Raw genomic sequence first — 15,289 nt, 5'->3', positions numbered from 1 at the left:
TAATGATACAACTAAGATTTCTACTTATTTCAGATATGACATTTTGCATCATTACAATTCTGTTGTCTAAGCTTTTTTTAAATACCTCAATCTTTAAAAAAAATACACTGAAAAGAGATGGAGAAGCTATGTTATTGAGGGAATCTGTATTTTTTATTCCAGATGTTGCACAGTTTTTCCTCATTTCATAAAGAGATAAATTCTGACATGATGTGTTTCAACATAATGGGAGCAGGGAGAAATGTTGATAGAAATTTCAAATTCCTGATAAATATTGTATGAGAAATTGTTTTTGAGTAGAATGTCAGATGTGATAGAGTCTGTAAAAAGGGGTAAATTTTTTATGCTAGGATTCATCATCCAGTATTACCCAGATTTAATGGAATCTAAGACTTTAGACAGAATCTGCGACAAAGAGTAGGAGCGATGTTTGATTATCCATATGCTAAGCTTGTCTCTTTCTCTGCACAGAAATGGTTGGGCTAATTTGGAATTGAAATTATGGCATATGGTATTACTGTCGAATGCATGCATCCTTCTAATTCAACATTTAAAGAATATCTGGATGAGCGCAAATTGCAAATGCATACAAGGCTTCAGACCATATTCAAGATTACTTTATTGTTATGTAGTCGTACAGAACATGTAATATTTCATAAAATTGCCATCTCGTACCATTATGGTACGAGAGAAACATAAGCAAAAAAGAGTCCCTTCAGAGTCACTGCATGTCTATGAATTTCCCACAGTCAATGCAGCTGCAAGACTCCTGTTTGATCCATCAGCAACCAGAGCTCCAGATCCAAACTTCCAACAGCAGCAGGAAGCGTTCAGCTTTCAGGAGCCCTTCTTGCCCTCAGTACCCTCTGAAATCCTGGCTTTGATACCTGCTTCCTATGAGCCAGCCTCTAGCCTGTGCAGGTTCTCCGACCCACAAATCACCTGAAGCCTGTGTTGGTCCCTCAGCCGATGAGCCCCACGCTAGTCTGCCGCTGCAATCACCATCCTGTAGGGTCATCTCTTCTGTTTCTCATTCTCAACAGTGGATGTTCTCCCCCATTCCCCCTATGCCAGACCGCTTCTCCATAGTGCCTGCAGCCCCTCATGGCTGTTGCTGAGAACAGGTGCTGCCATCTTGGGCACAGACCTGTGATTGCAGTATTTTAGTTTCAAAACATCATCGGCTCCTCTAACATTTAATACCATTTAATGCCTGAATGGAGCTGCTGGTATTAGGACTGAGCAGTTGAACCCTTCAGGGCAATGCTGAGCTTCCACTCTCTTGGGTCCACACAAGTAGCAGGGCTGCCATTACAGCAACTCTGGCAGCAAAACAGTTTTGAAGTAGTATAACTAGGTTCTTCATGGTCAGCATGGACGATGGGTCAATGGGCCTCTGTCTGTGTTGTATGACTCTGGGGAAAAAAAACAAATCATTCAGTGTTTATTTATAGCTCAGGTATAAGGTCGCCAAATCCTGATCTTTCACTTTCCCTTCATATTTTGTGCTTAGTGATGATAACTGGTAAAAGAATCTCAGGGTTGTATGTGATGTCACAAATGTACTGACAATAAATCTGAAACCTGATCACTCAGACACTGCTATGGTCCCCAGGTATACCCACATATTCCACTTGCTTATTTCTTGGGGACAAGCCTATCTACTTGAGTAGAAATCTCAGTATAATTTCAAGGTCTAGAAGATTTACTATTACAGAAATTGTGACATATTTATGAAGTTCAATGACATGGGTTAAAAGTGAAACTGTTTTCCATCTTCTGCAGATTTTTAAATATTTTGCCAAACAAACATTTGATTAATGAAAGGGGAATAATTCCTTTCCAATCTTATTATTGTCTCTACATCACATTGATTATAACATCTTCCAGCTGTTACTGACTAATAGACCTGTAGAACTATACTTTCTCTCCACTTATATTAAATAGTTGCATTGCATTTGCAATATCCATCAATGGATACCACTCTAGAATCCATGAAATTATGGAAGATAATAACCATTGCAGCAAATACTTGCATTATCACCTCTTCAAACCTTAAGTTGCGGGTTATCAGATCATGGGTATTTATTAGTTTTCAGTCCAATACTAACTTTTTGGTGAGTCGATTTCTTTGAGCTCTTCAAATATTTTAGACACGTAGTTTTCATTTTTTTCTGTATCTTTTCCTTGTTGGTTGACACCAAAATATTGTCTTGAAGGATTTTGATATCAACAATTCCTTTCCCTTCACTGAACTGCGTAATCCATCGAGTTCTTTCAGCTAAATGTTGAACTGCGTAATCCATCGAGTTCCTTCAGCAAATGTTGAACTGTGTAATCCATCGAGTTCCTTCAGCAAAATGTTGAACTGTGTAATCCATCGAGTTCCTTCAGCAAAATGTTTTTACTCCATATTCCAGCACCTGCTTTCTCTGTCTTCACAAAAATATTTGTTTAATTTCTCAGCTATTTGCTTGTAATCCAGACAAGTATAAGGCGTTGCACTATGGGATCTGAAATGAAAAGGGAACATTTTTAGTAAATGATGGGATTCTGAACAGCATTGATGTGCAGAGGGATCATGGTGGTGGGGGTGGTGGGGGGGGGGGGAGGAGAGGAGGGGTGTCCAAGTAGTAAAACACAAGTCTGCAGACTCCTTCCTTGACTGAAATAAAAACACAATGCTGGAGTAATTCAGCAGGTCGAACAGTCTACTTTATATAGCAAAGATAAAGAGACATAACCAATGTTTTGGGCTTGAGCCCTTCATCAAGATGAGGATTAAACTCCCTGGAAATAGTCATGCAAACAGATAGTGGTAAAGATGATGTGTGGCTTGCTTGCCTTCATTGACTAAATCTAAAAGCAAGGAGTTGTGTTGCAGCATTATAAAACTTTGGTTAGACAGCATATAGAGCATTGTGTATCATTCTGGTTCGCCATTACAGGTATTATGTGGATGCTTTGGAAAAGGTATAGAAGAGGTTTGCCAGTTTGTTGAATGTATAAGGAGAAGTTGGCCAAATTTGGATTGTTTTCTCTGGTGCATAGGAGACGGAGGGGTGACTGGATAGAAGATTATTAAATTATGAAAGGCATAGTCAGGATACAGTTAGAATCTTTTGATAACCCAGAACATCATGAGCTGGAGTAATTAGTAATCAAGGATGCAGTGTTCAGTGTTGTCATTTGTTTTGCATTTATTCATTCACTTAATGTCAGGTATTAAAGCTCTCAAGGTTAGAGTGAAATTATTCTAATTTACTTCTAAAGTAATTGCTTCTGAAGTATTTAAATGCATCGCAACTTGCATGATGACTGAATATTGGGATTCATAAATAACTTTAATTTCTTTTAGGTAGGATCAGTATAAACATTTCATTTACAGGAATATACAACACCAGAGATTTATTCATCTAGTATGAAAGTTAGAGTTTAAAAAAAAACTTCCATTGTTCCATTAAGTTTTAAATCTTGTCAGTGAAATTATTATTCCACTTAAATCTGTTAGGTGGTTCTTCTCTGGTTTCCTGTGCAACTGTCCACATTTAGTTTCCAGAAAGTGTATTACGGTCTATACGGTCTATATAGTCTATACGGTCTATACGGTCTATACCATACATGTCAAACTCAGGACCGCGGGCCAAATTTGGCCCGTGATATAATTATATTTGGCCCGCAAGATCATATCAAATATGTATTAGAGCTGGCCTGCTGTCCGCCGCACCAGTATAGTGCATGCACAGCTAATACTACAAATCAGCCCGCTAATCGCCCCCACCTCCTCTCTTTACTTTCATTAACATCTGTGACCGGTCGCCCAACTCACATGTAATAAACCCCTTACGAAAAATGGCCAAATGAAAGACAGAAAACAGGACCTTTCAAGACAGGTGGGAGACAGACTATATGTTCATCATTTTAAAAGACAAACCTGTTTGTCATTGAAGCAAGTTGTTATTTTTTTGACTTGTTGGCTTGTGGGAAAAAAATACATTTAAAAGGAGCTTAAAGGCTATAGAGAAATATTATTTATTGAATATTTTATTTCTCATTTGTTAATGCTTCTTCTGGAAAGAGTTTAACCAAAACTATTATTAAACATTTATTTTAATAAAAAAAAGTTTAACATTACATATGTTGAAAGAAGAGAAAACATGCAGATCTTGTTAAAAATTTTCAATAAATATTTAATTTGGCCCACAACTTAGTCCAAGTTTTTAATTTTGGCCCTCTGAATGAGTTTGACACCCCTGGTCGACACCGTCGACACTGTCACAAGTTTCCACCCTTTCACTTTAATTTCTGTGACATGCTGCCAATATAATTTTTTTATGTTACTCTGAACTTATTTCAAAGAAAATGAATTGAGGATTTTTGTTTCCCAAACATCATAGTTAAATGCAAAACTCTTTCTTCTATGTTAATTGTTACCCAAGATTGCCTACAAAATGTAACCTCTGGGGAATTATTGAAACAGAAAGAAAAAAAATTGCCATTTAACACTGGAATTGTAATACTTTTCTTCACTACCTTGAAATGAATAACAACCTTTTTCAATCCATCCTAGATTGTCACTTGTGATCTTTGCTTGCCATGCAAAGAGAAAATAATGATGGGGGGGGGTTGTCGGAGGAAAACTTGCAATAAATGTATCCTTTCCTGCAATACATCAGTCTCTGAGTAAGAGACCATGACAAAATCCTCTGAGAAAAGGTCAACTTGCCATTTACAACTGCTTGGTTTGATTTGGTTTCTCCACCATAGATCTATGTCCCAAGGCATATCACCGAACCCTTCCCCTAAACCTGTGATATTCAACATCAGCCCATTCCTTTCTGGCCTGCCTCAAATACAATCATGTGGCTGGTATTGCAGTGTCATTTTTATTTGGTCACAGATGTGAATATGTTATTGTCCATTCCAAATAACTCTCTGCAGAGAATATTTAAAGTCTACACATAGATATAAATGAGTTAAATGAATTGCCAGGGTTTAGCAGATAAGGTACAATATTGGTAAATGTGATGTCATTTGCTTCGGAAGGAAAAATGTAATATCAGTTTATTATTTAAATAGTGAAGGCTTGCAGCCAGCTGTTGTACAAAGGGACATGGGAGAGCTGGTGCATGAATACAAAAGGTTGGGTTGTAGGTGTAACAGGTCATCAAGAAGGCCAGTGGAATGTTGTACTTCATTGCTAGAAGGACTAAATTTTACTGATTGTATTAAATTGTCTTCTTTTTTATAAGAAAGTCAGCCACATTTCATTTCAAATTGCCTCCACGTTTAACTCTGGGTACATACCTGAAATGGTTCCTGCATGGATAACACTAAATATCACTGAACTTTAGAAAATTCAATAATGAAAATAAATCACAAGAGGTTGGGCTCATATTCTCTGGAGTATGTTCAGTTAAGAATGATCTGACTAAAGTGTTTAATGCATGAAAGTACACAAAGTAAATGATTTCTCTGACGAGAGTTCAGAAATAAGAAGACATTGTTATAAGTAGTGGTTGGGTCATAAGGGGAAGAACCAGAAAAGTTTACAAAATATAAAGACTTACAGACATCTGGAAATACTTTTTTTAAAAAGGTAGTGGGTGCAGGACAATTAGGACCAGTATCCATGAAATTGGTAGATTATTTAGAAGATCCAGAGATTTGACAGAATGATGAGTTGATGAATAGACTAGCCACAAAATAATTGAACAGGGGATTTAAGAGAATGAATGATTTTTTTTGTTGATCTTGCTAATAATTACCTGATAGTGAAGAAACAGACTAGATCCAGATGCAATAAGTAACTTGCAAAGAAATTCCAAGAACTGCCTTAAATTGAGGTACTAGTTACTAAGGAATAGAATAAACTTGTTAAAAGCACCTTTCAAATTTCTTCCTCCATTGTTTTATTGAAACCAGACTGAATAATTCAATTTTCATTTTCAAGGGGATATTGCATTAGATTTTGTTTACAGCTTTTCTGTCCTTGAAGCAGCATAAAATACATTATGGAAACTTCAGGCCAAGAGATCCTTAACTGATAGATCACAAAATAGTTTTTCAATGCTTGTTAATATCAGGATGGTACATTATAACTTCGAAGCCAAAGCATGCTGAATGTGTTTTTCCCAATCTATTCCATAAATGCATATCTCTAAATTGTGCCCAAGTGCTTATCTGTAATGGTGTTCAAATGAATGACCATCATTTTGTTCCATATGTATTTTCAGTGTTTCAACTTCTAATATTTTGTATTCATTTACTGCAAGTCTCCCGATTGTCTTCCTCTTTCATAGAACTCTGTTTCATTACATAAAGAAAAAAAATTCTAATCCAGAGGACCCCCAAAACCAGCAGCAATAGATATGCACCACAACACAGGGTTACTTAAACAAAAGTAGTTTTTAATTATATTTGAATAATGTAAGGTAAAAACATCATGAGTTGGGACCAGAGAAGGAGTCACCCAGTACTAAGGAGTAACAGGATGCAGGTGTGACCTTGTACGCTCAAGATAAGTGTGGCAATAACAAGATGATGTGCAGCAGACTAACAGAGAAGGGTAGCAACAGCTTATTCATTGGACAATGTAATGGTATGATAATTTACTAAGTGCGTGTCCTGAGGTATAAAAAAAACACCACTTGCTGATATCGGGAGAATGCGCCTTCTCCAACTAACACTGTTAGTTGCAAGTGTTACAATCCGGTAATAAAGAACCTTGATTTCGACTCAGTCTGGTGTCTGACTCACTCATTCTCGAACAAAGCAGACCTAACAATAAGAAAACCAAATTGAACTTTTAACTTGTTACTTAACCTACCTAACTACTTAATTCCCCCCTCTAATACTAAGCACAGGTATGTGCAATGTATATTTATGATTAGAAAAGTTCTTTGGATCACAATCCAATCTCACTGGCTGCAGGCAAATTCTTATACTGTGCACAGAGTTAGCATTAACAAAGTAACAGGCAAATGGTAACCACTCAGGAGGGTTCTTGCTGGTTTTCAGTGAGATTCCTTTTCCAGGACATTCCCAAATGATCCATTCTCAATCAGTCTTCCTGACAAAATTTGCCCCCTTCAGGGTTCTCCAGATGATCCTCTTTCTTTCAGGTCACCTTTCACACTGCCAGTCTTCTCGTTTGACCAGGTAGCCTTCCAAAGTTTGCCAGCTTGTCCTTCTGGAATGGATTTTTGTCTCTCTTCTCTGTTTTATACCCTCCCTCTCTGAGAGTAAAACTCTTCTCTTCTGCCTGCAAAGATCACATGCTCTCCCAGGCAAGCTGTTGTCGATACTTTATTGCCTCCTGTAAAAAGTCCTGCAAATATTCTGTTTTACAATGTGTGTGTGCAAGCTGCTCTAACAATTCCTCCCAAACTACCTCTAGATACACTGTCACATGTTCATTGAGTTCCCCAGAAGTTTAAAAAAAAATATTTGGATTCAGTTATGTACCAACTTCTTGCCTCCTATCTCTGCAGTGTTCCACTCAGTGTTAACCTCTGAACTTGGTGTAGTTTCCCCTCATAACAAGCAATATTTAACATTTTTTAAAAATTATTAACAACACGGTGGAAGCCAATTCTGGCTATTGAAATCTGTGCCACCCACTTTCACTCAATTAACATTCAATCCCATACATTTTTGGAGAGTGGGAGGAAAGTGGAGAACCTGGGAAAACCCACGCAGTTCACAAGGAGATCATACAAAGTTCTTACTGTCTGTGTCCGATTCACTGGGACTGTAATAGAGCCATGCTAACTGCTATGATAATCATACAACCCTCATTATCCCACTCATTAGAACAGGGTCTGAGCAAATGAGTGAAACACAAATCTGCAATTGTAGTAAAAGCACTTGGAAATGTAACTGAGGACAAACATCCTAAAGCAATGGTTCTCAACCTTTTTCTTTCCACTCGTATCCCACTTTAAGTAATCCCTATGCCATAAGTGCTGTGTGATTAGTAAGGGATTGCTAAAGGTGGTATGCGAGTGGGAGGGGAAGGTTGACAACCACTGCTCTTGATCCAATTGTTACTGAAATATTTTGCTTGAGAAAAATTGTCATTGGCTCATTTCCTTTGGAGTTATGAAACCGTGCACATAACGAATCAATTAGGGATGATTAAAAGAGTGGTTTTCAAACTTTCCACTCACATACCACCTTAAGTGATCCCTTACTAATCACAGAGCATTTATGGCATAGGGATTGCTTAAAGTGGTATGTGAGTTTGGAGGGGTGGGGACAGTTTGAAAACCACTGCATTAGATCATAAATGCCAACTTTGCTCTTTGCCAAGTTTTGACATAATTGCTGAATTAAAAATGATAAATTCATCATTGTCTTAAACAGTATTATTAATTTACCTTAGATCCTTTACTCCTGAGACATTTTTTAAATTTCAACTTATCATTTTACAATAAATAGAATAGATAATGACCTATTTTAATACTGACAGTTACATAACTATAAAGGTTATAAATGTCACTTTCATTTGCCACCAGCAGATGCTATCAACTGAAGAAAATATATGACTCAGTGTTTAACACAATGCATTATTCAAGGTTCTCCTTTGTTCTGAACCAGGGCTCACCATAGTATCTACTTTCTTGTTCATATCCAGACTGAGAATGGTCTAAAGGGCTTCTGTCTTTCAGAGGCCAGTTAATAAAAGGCTGAAAATACCTTAAAAGGTAGATTATTTCCCTTCAAATGTTGCAGTTTTTTCAAAATCTGAAAGGAGAGATGATGGGAGTTCATATACATGCACTGTTTACAGGTGCAATGTAATTCTTACTGCAACCACATCAATACATAAAACACACAAAAGTATAAATTAACCAATGCACCAGAAAAGAAAAAAAATGATAATATATTTAAAAGGGTAGATAAATATCACAGTTGCAGTCAAATGGAGAATCACAAGGGGAGTGCACCATGGATCCTTTATGAAAATTAAAGAGGTTGTGTGAATATTTGATGAACAGAAACCACTCTTCATTTTTTCCCTAATAATTTAAAAAGACCTAGAAGAAAAACTTATTTTCATTGCATAATGCTGAAAAATATGACACTGAACTGATCTCTTGGGACATCTCAAATGTCTAGATAATCTGTGGTATCTCTGCACCCTCCCAAAGAGTAGACTCTTCATGGATGCTTATAGCTGTGATTGCTATCCCTTGGGTCTTTATCTTCCCTGTATAGTCAACCTTGGATATAGAAATGTCTTCACTTAAGGCACTGGTGTGGTCCATATCTCAGGAAAACACTAAAATAAAGAACTCCCTGACAATTTATGTACACGGTTGTCTTTAGAAGTCACTTGAGCAACTTGCAATAATTTCCAAGTTTTCCAATGTCAGTAGGGTGTCTTTTATATGGAGAGAGAAGCAGTAAATGAACACAATATACTCTTCATTTGGGTAAAACTAATCAACGATGTTTGCTGTGTGGAGGTTTGAACTCAATTTTCAAGGAAATGTAAGTTATAGAAATAAAAACATTACCAGTTGTGTGTTTGTGGCTAACTGCAGAGTCCAATTTTGCAAAGTTTGATTTCATCTGGAAATCATTGCAAACAAGATCAACTCAAGGTAAAATTAATGTTTGAACATGAATCATCTCAAACCTAGCACTGTGTCATCTAACATCTTGGCTTGTGTTTTAAGTATTGAAGGAAATCCTGAGGGAGAGTTGAGTCAAACTTCTCATCAAGCCCCAAGATCAAGAAATGTCCATAGTCCAGTTAAAACATATTCTCAAAAGAAGAGCACTTTTTAAATCATCTTTGTGAGAAGGAATTTATCAACAATGATTTTCTACAAAAAGTGTTTGTTGAGGAAGAGTACCAGTGACACAACATAATTCCAATATCTAAAATGTGTATATGTAAATAATGCCACCATCATCACCCTGTACAAAAACAAAGGCGAGAAATCAGACTGCTCAAACTACAGGGGAATCACGTTGCTCTCCATTGCAGGCAAAATCTTCGCTAGGATTCTACTAAATAGAATAATACCTAGTGTCGCCGAGAATATTCTCCCAGAATCACAGTGCGGCTTTCGCGCAAACAGAGGAACCACTGACATGGTCTTTGCCCTCAGACAGCTCCAAGAAAAGTGCAGAGAACAAAACAAAGGACTCTACATCACCTTTGTTGACCTCACCAAAGCCTTCGACACCGTGAGCAGGAAAGGGCTTTGGCAAATACTAGAGCGCATCGGATGCCCCCCAAAGTTCCTCAACATGATTATCCAACTGCACGAAAACCAACAAGGTCAGGTCAGATACAGCAATGAGCTCTCTGAACCCTTCTCCATTAACAATGGCGTGAAGCAAGGCTGTGTTCTCGCACCAACCCTCTTTTCAATCTTCTTCAGCATGATGCTGAACCAAGCCATGAAAGACCCCAACAATGAAGACGCTGTTTACATCCGGTACCGCACGGATGGCAGTCTCTTCAACCTGAGGCGCCTGCAAGCTCACACCAAGACACAAGAGAAACTTGTCCGTGAACTACTCTTTGCAGATGATGCCGCTTTAGTTGCCCATTCAGAGCCAGCTCTTCAGCGCTTGACGTCCTGCTTTGCGGAAACTGCCAAAATGTTTGGCCTGGAAGTCAGCCTGAAGAAAACTGAGGTCCTCCATCAGCCAGCTCCCCACCATGACTACCAGCCCCCCCACATCTCCATCGGGCACACAAAACTCAAAACGGTCAACCAGTTTACCTATCTCGGCTGCACCATTTCATCAGATGCAAGGATCGACAATGAGATAGACAACAGACTCGCCAAGGCAAATAGCGCCTTTGGAAGACTACACAAAAGAGTCTGGAAAAACAACCAACTGAAAAACCTCACAAAGATAAGCGTATACAGAGCCGTTGTCATACCCACACTCCTGTTCGGCTCCGAATCATGGGTCCTCTACCGGCACCACCTACAGCTCCTAGAACGCTTCCACCAGTGTTGTCTCCGCTCCATCCTCAACATCCATTGGAGCGCTTACACCCCTAACGTCGAAGTACTCGAGATGGCAGAGGTCGACAGCATCGAGTCCACGCTGCTGAAGATCCAGCTGCGCTGGATGGGTCACGTCTCCAGAATGGAGGACCATCGCCTTCCCAAGATCGTATTATATGGCGAGCTCTCCACTGGCCACCGTGACAGAGGTGCACCAAAGAAAAGGTACAAGGACTGCCTAAAGAAATCTCTTGGTGCCTGCCACATTGACCACCGCCAGTGGGCTGATAACGCCTCAAACCGTGCATCTTGGCGCCTCACAGTTTGGCGGGCAGCAACCTCCTTTGAAGAAGACCGCAGAGCCCACCTCACTGACAAAAGGCAAAGGAGGAAAAACCCAACACCCAACCCCAACCAACCAATTTTCCCTTGCAACCGCTGCAATCGTGTCTGCCTGTCCCGCATCGGACTTGTCAGCCACAAACGAGCCTGCAGCTGACGTGGACTTTTTACCCCCTCCATAAATCTTCGTCCGCGAAGCCAAGCCAAAGAAAGAAATAACAACAGGAAATGGTGCAGATACACAGAAGGTCAGGCAGCCTCTGTGGAGAGGGAACGACTTAATATTTCAGGTCAAAGACCATTAATCAGAATTAAGGTCTGGTATCCAACATATAAGCTGTGGAGAAGAGGGAGAGGCAGAGAAAAAGAAAGGAATGTCTGTGATCAAGTAGGGACTAAGTGTGTATGACACATGTTGAGAGAGACTGGGGAGAGCTTGATAATCAGATACTCTGCCAAATTCTACACCAACCATTAAAGTGCTATTTATAAATCTCAAACATTCGGCAATTACTTGTTATATGCTAATTGGAGCAAACACACAGCAGCAACATTGTGAAATCAGGGCACAGTGTTCATCTATCTGGCAATTAACAGATCTACATCAAGAAGTTTTTTTTTGCCACTATCAAACCAAATAAAGTGATAGACATCTATGGTCCCTCCAAGCTGATTGATTTTACATCAGTTTGCTGATTTATTTGTTTCTAACCAACTCCACCCCCCCCCCCCCACCCTGATCTACTCTATTCATTTTAAATGCATTAATAGAATATCCTGCTCAGAATAAATAATCCTTCAAAGCAAAAGAGAATTAAAGCTAGGAAGAGTATAATTTATAATATTTAACTCAATTGCAAATTATGTATAGAAAAATATATGAAGAATAAAAAAGGATTATTTTTAAATCAATAAGAATTAAAACTCCAAGAAATGACAATCTAATCTCCAATGTCAGTTTTTTTTTTAAACTGTGATTAAAAATGACCTTATACCTGATTTTAAAGCCCAAATATTTTCTGGCTGGTTTAATGAGCATCTACCATAAAATTGCAACAGCTTTGGTAAACTGGAGAAGAAAGCGACTGTCACATCTTCACAACATATTTGCATAACTATGCAAATGCAGTCACCAGAAGTTGTTTAAGAATATCAGAATCATAGATTATAGATGCAGAAGAAAACCATTCAGCTCTTTGTGCCTGTACTACCATGAGGCCTTGTAGACCAAGGGTTACAAATTTGTTCCTTGCTGGGGCCTCATTTCTGTGAGGGGTGCTAGACAAAGTGATGTCTCTTTATCTTCCTTATGGTAGATGAAGTTAGTTTCATGTACGTTGCATTATAAAATGTAGTATTACATGACAATAATGGAACTGTTTCCATTCAATATGGTCATGCAACTCAGTACCCCATTCCTTCTTTCTCTCCATACGCCTGGATACCTTTAACCATAAGGGTCAGACCCAGCTCTCTTTTGAATACATTGAATGAACTGGCCTCAACAACTTTCTGTAGTAGGGAGTTCAAATGCTTTAGTAAGTGCTTTAATAATTTGCCTTTTTTAATCATAAACTATTATTATTTTGAATCTTTAACCTTGTTGCATTTTGTAAGAATTTTGTTTTATCATGTTTGTTTATGCCATCCTTGGTGCTTGATAAGATGGGTAAGGTGTATCATTGTGTATGTTAATTTGTCTGTCCAAAATAGTCAGCTCAATTGATCAAGTGCAATGGCCCTAGTCTAAGGGGTGCATCAATGTAACCTGGTGTATGTTATGTGGGACAATAATTCAGTACAAGAGATCAAAGCAGAAGATATCTGGATATGCATTAGTCTTGATTGAAACCTTATTTATGATAATAATGACATGGTGGCACAGCTATTTACATTGCTGCCTCAGAGCTCCAAGGTCCTGGGTTTGACTCTGAACTTGAATGCTGTCTGTGTGGAGTTTACACATTCACCCCATATCTGGGTACTAGAGTTTCTGCACAACACCTGAGGTCATACAGATAGATTAACTGGCTACTGTAACTTACCTCAAAGTGAAGTTAAGTGGCAAAAAGAAGCAAAAGGGAGTTAATCAGCATGTGAAAGAGAATAAGTTGCAAGGTTAAAAGGAAAATGTGAAGAGGGAAATTGGACCACTGATTGTTTGCTGGGAGCTTGCAGGTTGTCATTGAGCTGTTATTCTACATTCAGGAAACATAAACCTTTAGAAGCATAAATAGGAAATTCAGCCCATTTGTCCACCCAAGCATTCATACAGATATTCATAATGTCAATTAAGTCAGATAAGGATGTCAAAAATAATTTTACATTAGAAATGTCAAAAAATGTGGAAGTGAGTTGATTAGAATTATTCTTTTGGTCAAAAGATTGTTTTTCAATTAAGTTAGTAATGAAAGTCAAATCCAAAAAGCATGGAATTTATTACCTGAATTAAGCATTTTTCAGAAAATAGATCTTGATTTAATTATTCACTTTTCCTTCTTGGTCATTCCCTCATTGAAGTGCAGATAATTAGGTATAAAGATTGATGGAACCTTAAACTGAACTACAAAGTCAGTCTTATGATTTATTGATTCTTCTTGCTCCCTTGAAAAATCCAAATGAATACCTAGAATATTAATGAAATTGAACAGCAAGTACAGATGAATTTCTGTTGTGTTTTAAACACAACTATACACTTCTTACATACACAATCGATATACTGGGAATAAAACAATTTTCATAGTTACTCAGATGTGACCAAGAGTGGAACGGAATCCTGATAAGAAATTAGTTCCATTTTCACTGTGGTGCACCAAAGGCCTAAAAGGTCTTTACTTTGCAAGCTTTGAATGTAACAATCACTCTCCACATGTTTCAGTGAACAAGTCAATGATGAATTATTGATTGGTTCCCAAATGTACACATATGAAGACATCATCTGATTTCTGAGCTTGGGATGATCTTGGTACTGGAGCGGAAGTGAAGCAGATTGAACAGTTTTCCCATTAGTTCTGTGTTTTAGTTCCACTCGAGAAACAAAGTCACCCCCAACCTCACAATACAGGTGACTGTTGGAGATGAGGTACACCACTGCAGGAAGAAAGATTGGAAGAAATGTGTGGATAATAAACAATCTTGCTTTCCACTCATCTAGATTGGATCTCTTGTGGACTTTTTAAAAAACACAACATGTATCACATCATGAAACAAATAAGACGAAGGCAATGGGATGATGCACATCAACATGTGGTGTCTCTCAACCTGTCTCTCCATCTTATCACACCTTCTGTTCAATACCCTTTCGCCTCTTGGTCCCTTCCCATCTTCTTTCCCCTTTCAAAAACTTAATATCATCCCCATTATCATCAAAAAGTGTTCTGACCCAAAATGTTGACTTGCTCTTTTCTGCCCATGGATACTGCCTGATTCTTTGAGTTCCTCCAGCAACTCATTGTTTGCTCAGGGTTCTAACATCAATGCAGTTTGTTTTTTCTGTTTATATAAAAAAAATACATTTGAGACCAATTTTTCTTCTAACTCCCAGTGCACTTGAAGCATTGGTTTCAAATAATAGGATGAATTTGCATCATATTCAAATATTTTATGAAGAGATCATGCAGGCTCTTTGGTCAAAATGAATTCTTGCAGACACCTTGAACTGACGGGTTTTCCAAGGATGTTGGATTTTAACCATAAATAGATAGTCAGCAAAATGATAATACAAATATTGTACAATATTGTATTCCACCATTATATTAATCTCTGAGTTGCTGTGGCATTGCAGACTTCAAACTCACTTTTTAAAATTTTTTTTATTTTTCACACTAATCAAAATACACACAAACATTTCCCTCTTGAATATACACAGTGTCATTTTCTACCCTTTTCCCCCCCTCCCTTCCCTCTCTCCTTCCCACCCCCCTCCAAACCCAGTAAATGTTCAACATATACAATAAACCCATTAA

At 38.1% G+C, this 15,289-nt stretch overlaps 2 long non-coding RNA genes across 2 annotated transcripts in view; one reads left to right on the top strand and one right to left on the bottom strand.

The window, feature by feature from the left end:
• LOC138740508 (uncharacterized) overlaps positions 1-15,289 on the top strand; it is a 155,429-nt gene that overhangs the window by 37,142 nt on the left and 102,998 nt on the right. The gene's annotated exons all lie outside the window — the stretch shown is intronic.
• On the bottom strand, positions 691-13,927 carry LOC138741685 (uncharacterized). Its single transcript, XR_011343660.1, has 3 exons — positions 13,768-13,927; positions 2,112-2,513; positions 691-1,415 (listed from the first exon to the last, which is right to left on the bottom strand). It is a non-coding gene; the product is annotated as an uncharacterized lncRNA (long non-coding RNA).

The sequence above is a fragment of the Narcine bancroftii genome, chromosome 8 (genome assembly GCF_036971445.1).
Source record: "Narcine bancroftii isolate sNarBan1 chromosome 8, sNarBan1.hap1, whole genome shotgun sequence".
In the NCBI taxonomy this organism is placed as follows: Eukaryota; Metazoa; Chordata; class Chondrichthyes; order Torpediniformes; family Narcinidae; genus Narcine; species Narcine bancroftii.
This window is presented reverse-complemented; position numbering and strand designations above follow the sequence as displayed.